Below are 6,551 nucleotides of genomic sequence, written 5' to 3' on the forward strand. Positions count from 1 at the left end.
TTGTGGAGGAGATGGGGAAAAACAAGGCATTTAAGGATACAGGTGGACCCGTTGCAACAATGAGAAGTACAAGTTGTCATGTCGAAAACGAACTTTACAACTTTGGTGCGGGGGGAGGGGGGAGGAGAGGATTGGGTGGGGGAGGCGGGGGGAGGAGGCTGGGAAGAGATGTGAAGAGTAAACAAAGGAGGAGGCTGCAATGCTTGATAAGAAATGTACTCATTATCTTGCCCGTGTAATTGTAACCCCTCTGTACAGTATGTTCACAAAAAATAAAAATAAAAAAGAAATATATGGTTGTAAAATTTTACGACAATTCTATTGAACTTCCTTTTTTTGAATTGTGTAGTTTAAAAAAATCAATTGCACTTTAGACATAAAAAATATTCTGTGCTCAATTCAGCATCACATACACTCACATTGGAACGATACAGAGATTAGCATGGCACCTGCACAAGGATGACATGCAAATTCGTGGAGCGTTCCATATTTTTACAACAGATGCTAGAGGGGATGTGGCCACAAGGGAACCCATACAGCATTGTTGGTGGGAATGTAAACGTGTTCAACCACTTTGGAAAGCATTATGGAGGTTCTTCAAAAGATTCCACATAAAGCTTCCCTTTGACCCAGCAATCCCACTTTTGGGGATTTACCTAAATGACCACAAACAAGACCATACTAAAACTACTATCATAACTATGTTTATTGCAGCATTATTTATGATAGCTAAGATATGGAACCAACTCAGATGTCCCTTCTAGATGAATGGATCAAGAAAATGTGGTATATATACACAATGGAATTCTATGCCTCCATCAGAAAGAATGACATTGCCTCATTTGTTAGGAAATGGAAAGACTTGTAAAAAATTATATTAAGTGAAGTAAGCCAGGCCCAAAGAAAATTGCCAGTGGGTTTACAAAGTTGTGTTTAATACCACTTCTATGCTGGCTTAATGCTTTGCAAACAGAAGTCATTAGAGAAATGCAATTCAAAATTACTATGATACTACTTCATAACTATTATAACCCTCATCAAAAAAATCAAAAGAACCAGGTGTGGTGGTAAAGGCTTGTAATTCGAAGCATTTAGGAGGTTGGAGTAAAAGGATTTGGGTCTGAGGTCATCTTGGGTCCTGCACATAGTAAAAACCTGCCCTTTTAAAAAAAAACTCAAAAGGTAATAATGTTGGCTGGTGAGAGTGTGGAGAAAGGGAAACTTTCTACGCTCTTGGTCAAAATACAGGTTAGTATTCTCCTTGCAGAAAATAGTATGCAGTTTTCTAAAGAAATCCAAAGTTGAAATATCATCTGACCCACCAATCATGTGATTATTTCTCTCTGGGTAACTTGTAAATATATCTGTATTTCATTGTTATTCACATTATTCACAAAAGCCAAGATAATAATTGAAGTTAAGTGTTCAACTACAGACTAATAAACTGTGGTGCATGCACAAATATATTTTTATGTTTCATCCTTAAAACAAGACTTCTCCCATTATCCACAACCTATAATGACCTGAATGATGTATTCTAAATGAGGAAAAATGTTGTCTTCTGTTTTTTGTAAACACACACACACACACACACACACACCAAACTCAAACATTAAGAGAGAATATTTTTTTAAAGTAAAGCAAAGTGGAATTGCTGGGGCATTTAGGTCATAATGTAGAAAATAGTAGAGACATAGGATGAACCGGTGTAGATTTGTAATGTACAACATGAGGATACAAGGGACAACACTAGCCTTACATAGGAATGAAGCTAAGTAAGTACGAGATGTTCTTCCTAATAGGGGTTGCTCTTTTGGATGTTCTTCCTCCAGTATTGGATAAGATAAACATAATTCTTTAAATATACCTGCCTGTTTGCAGAAATAATAACAAACAATATAGCAATAATGTTGTATGCTCAACATAGGACAAAATGTCTAATTAAAATACATGAGATTATCCTTGGTGTAAACTAATTATTACAAATAAAGGAAACTATGAACCTACAGACCTATAGCCATCTAATCTTCGATAAGGGAGCTAAAACAATAGAATGGAAGACAGACAGCCTCTTCAGTAAATGGTGCTGGCAAAACTGGTTAACTACATGTAGAAAACTAAAGCTAGATCCTTATATATCACCCTGCACCAGAATCAACTCCAAATGGATCAAAGACCTTGAAGTCAAAGCAGACACTCTGAAAACATTACAGGATGGAATAGGAGAAACCCTGGGTCTCCTTGGCTCAGGCCGAAATTTTCTGAATAGAGACCCGGAAACACAACAAATCAAAGAAAGGCTGGACAAACGGGATTGTATAAGGTTGCAGAGCTTCTGCAGGGCAAATGACATAGCTAGCAAGATCAATAGAAAGCCCACGGACTGGGAGAAGATCTTTACTAGCCATACAACGGACAAGGGTCTCATATCTAAAATATACTTGGAACTCAAAAAATTAAACCACCCAACAACAAATCCTCAAAGAAACAACTGCCCAATAAGTAAGTGGGCGAAAGACTTAAAGAGAAGCTTCTCTGAAGAAGAAAGAAGGATGGCCAATAGACACATGAAGAAATGTTCAACATCCCTAGCCATAAAAGAAATGCAAATCAAAACAACATTGAGATATCACCTCACTCCAGTTAGAACAGCAAAAATCAAGAACTCTAACAACAACAGATGCTGGAGGGGATGTGGACAGAAAGGAACCTTACTTCATTGTTGGTGGGAATGTAAACTTGTTCAACCACTTTGGAAAGCAGTATGGAGGTTCCTCAAAAGACTCCACATAGAGCTCCCCAATGACCCAGCAATCCCACTTTTGGGCATTTACCCAAATGATCACAAACAAGGCCACACTAAAGCTACCAGCACAACAATGTTTATTGCAGCATTATTTACCATAGCTAAGACATGGAACCAACCCAGATGCCCCTCAGTAGATGAATGGATCAAGAAGATGTGGTATATATACACAATGGAATTCTATGCCTCCATCAGAAAGAATGACATTTCCCCATTTGTTAGGAAATGGAAAGACTTGGAAAAAATTATATTAAGTGAAGTAAGCCAGGCCCAAAGAAACATAGGTCCCATGGTTTCCCTTATTTGCAATATCTAGTATAGGTATGAGTCAAGCGGAAAAAGTCAGATAATGTGATGTTAGGAAAACGAAACCTCAAATATGTATTTTAATGTTTTTGTTTCTTTCATGCATGTGTTTCTAACTCATTTATAAGATTATTTCTTTGTTGCTTTGTATGTCCCTCCCCCACAGTGTAACCCCCGCTTTCACTATATTTGATGTCAGTATAACATGTGGAGGAGATGGGGACAAACAAGTCGTTCAAGGATTCAGGTGGACCTGTTGCAACAATGAGAAGTACAAAATGTCATGTGAAAACCAGCATTACAATGTCGGTGGGGGGGGGGGGTGGGGGGGTATGATTGGGTGGGAGGGAAGGGGGAGGCTGGGAAGGGAGGTGAAGGGTAAACAAAGGAGGAGGCTGCAATGCTTGGTAAGAAATGTATGCATTATCCTGCCCATGTAATTGTAACCCCTCTGTACAGTATGTTCTCAAATAAAATAAAATAAAATTAAAAAAAAAAACAAATAAAGGAAACTCTAGGACCTATGTTTTTTTAAGTCTGGCTTAATTAATATAATTTTTTTCCAAGAACTTCCATTTCCTTACAAATGAGGTGGTATCATTCTTTCTGATGAAAGCATAGTATTCCGTGTGTGTGTGTGTGTGTGTGTGTGTGTGTGTGTGTTTGTGTCATTTTCTTAATCCATTCATCTACTGAGGGGCCTCTAGATTGATTCCATATCTTTTCTATGGTAAATAATACTGTGATAAACATAATTGTGCTGGTAGCTTTAGTGTGGCATTGCTTGTGGCCACCTGGTTAAATGCCCAGAAGTGAGATTACTGGGTAATAGGGGAGCATTATTGTGTACATCAAGGATAATCTTAGTAGATGAGCAGAATAGCCCTATAGCTATGTACATATGACCGTATAAGGTGATTCCAAGTGAAATGAACTCCAAGACATGTTCTTTGTTGTTGTTGTTCTTAATGTACTGCAGGATTTCTTTTTATCCTTTTGTGTTTTCCCCACCTATAGTTTATCCCCTGTAGTCGCTGTATTTGGTTTTGATTAATATTTAGTCACTGTATTTGATTTTGAATAACTCTGGTTATTGTAAATATGAACTAGGTTAGGGAAAGGGAAAAATGGTGAGACAAATGACAAGGGGGAGCCTATGGAACAATGATACACAGAAGACAATATGTTGGAAATAATCTTGGAGGGGCTGTTGGGAGGGAAGAGGGAGAAAAATGGGGGAAGGGATAACAAATTAGAAAAGAAATAAATTCATTACCTTATTTAGATAACTATAATCCCTCTGTACATTACCTTGACAGTAAAATTTAAATAAAAAATAAAATAAAGAAGGGATGAGAAGGGGAAACAAAGGCGGAGGCAACAATGCTTGATAAGAAATTTATTCATTATCTTGCCCATGTAATTGTAACCCCCCTGTACGGTATTTTCACAATAAAAATAAACTAAAATAAAATACATGAGAGCAGCAAGACAGGATATGGGACTGGGGAAAATACTATACTAAGAGTAGAACAGATGTGGAGAGCAGAAATTTTACTTTAACATAGGAAGTAATTAACTAGCATTCAGATTTTCAGCCTCATGTCAGTAACTAAAAGGGGAAAACAAAATGCACAATCAGCAAACCAATAGAGATAAAATAGAAAACTAAACAATAAAGATGAAGAGTCAACTTGGACCAAAAATAACAAATGACACAATTAGGAAACAAATAACAAGCTGGTAAGTTTAAAAATATTAACTATAATTCTATTAACAGTTGTTTACATCACAATTTGTTAGAACCATAATTCAAATCACAGTTTAGTACTACATCATTTTAATAAGTCACTTATTATTGATTTCTTAATGTTGAATCCTTAATATATAATTTTACTTTTAGCAGCTATAGAAAAGAAGAAAGTGAATCTAATTTTAATAATATATTTCATGAATTGTAAAATTGAGAAGCATTGGAATTTAAACAAATAATATATCATTACTTTTTAATTCTGTGAATTAATGTAATAATTCTAAGTGTATTCTACAATTAGCACTCATCTTAACATCAAATAATAAATTATTGCACATGACTTTTGGTATTAAGTGGAAGGGTTCAGCACTGTGGTAAAATTCACACCACACAGTACAAGAGAGTATGACTCTTCTCATCTAGCATAAATTGTGGAAATTTGATTTCTACATGCACGTTAAATTCCTGTCTAGGTAACGTCTATAAAATTATATACAATTATATAAACGAGGAGTATTACAGATGATACATAAAAGTCATATACATTAATTAAATTCTTATTATTCTGCACCAAATAAATATTTATAGAGACTGCATTTCTGAGTAGATGATGGTTTATGTGTGCCAGATTATTCATATTAAGGCTTATTTTATATTTTTGACAATGTTTCTACAGTTGGATTTAATTTTTCATAAGGGGTTAAGTATATTATATTGGATATATGAAAGTAAATGGAATCTTTATTCTATTAATCCTTTGCCACTTGTCTAATCCCAATATAAATTATCCATGTGTTTGAAGTAATGAAAATAACAATAGATTTTTTTTGTGAAAATAGCAATAGATATAAGCACAATAAATCATTCTGTAGTAGACAAGTATTTTCACCTTTATTTTGATAGTTGCTCCTCTTTTACACTACAAAATATTCTTGGGAAAAGGTGCTCCAGGCTGACCACAACTGCAGAATATTATGATTTGATCTATAATAAGATAAGGAAGGAAGGGGAACCTTTCTTCCAAAAGTCTGCTCCCAGGGATGTGATCAGTTGTATGGTGGTGACTTGGAAATGAACATTTCCAATGAACAGTCATCTTAACAAGCCATCCTGATATAACATTTCTGTAATTGGTTATAGAGAATTTTTGATGGCTTTGCAAGGATGCCAGATTGCCTCATTTTGAGACAATTTAAACAGGAATTTAGTCACCTGTTCTTTGTATCTTTAGGAGAAAAACCCATTGACTCTAAGCCAGGGGATCACAAAGGCTGAGAAAAGCTACTACCTTCAATCGTGATCCTAGACTTCTAAAAACAAAACAAAACAAAAACAAAACAAACAAAGAACACTCCAGTAAGCACAGCCAGTCAGGGCTGCTATCACAGACTACATGAAGTCAGGCCAGAAACAGAAGTTGAGAGTCATTTAGTTGATAATATATTTTTTATGAGACAGACTCAAATGAGACTCCAGAGAGAGGGTCAGAAAGACTGATGAGAGGGACTAAAATTGATCACACTAAGATTGGAAAGTAGAATTCCTTGTAGAACAAATAAATCATAGAAAGCCTGTGCATGTAAGAACAAGACAGCAGACCAAATTCCAGAAATACACATTATCTTAGAGGTCAACTTAATGAATTATCAATGGAAATCTTTGAAATCTTAAATATTTGACCACATG

General features: G+C 35.6%; 1 non-coding gene across 1 annotated transcript; it reads left to right on the plus strand.

Annotated features, from left to right (window-relative positions):
- The first annotated feature begins 390 nt into the window (after positions 1 to 390).
- LOC122103025 lies at positions 391 to 494 on the plus strand. The gene has a single exon (XR_006146675.1). It is a non-coding gene; the product is annotated as a U6 spliceosomal RNA (small nuclear RNA).
- Positions 495 to 6,551: the final 6,057 nt, after the last annotated feature.

Source organism: Dipodomys spectabilis, unplaced genomic scaffold, assembly GCF_019054845.1.
Source record: "Dipodomys spectabilis isolate Male_0828 unplaced genomic scaffold, ASM1905484v1 ptg001352l, whole genome shotgun sequence".
Classification (NCBI taxonomy): domain Eukaryota; kingdom Metazoa; phylum Chordata; class Mammalia; order Rodentia; family Heteromyidae; genus Dipodomys; species Dipodomys spectabilis.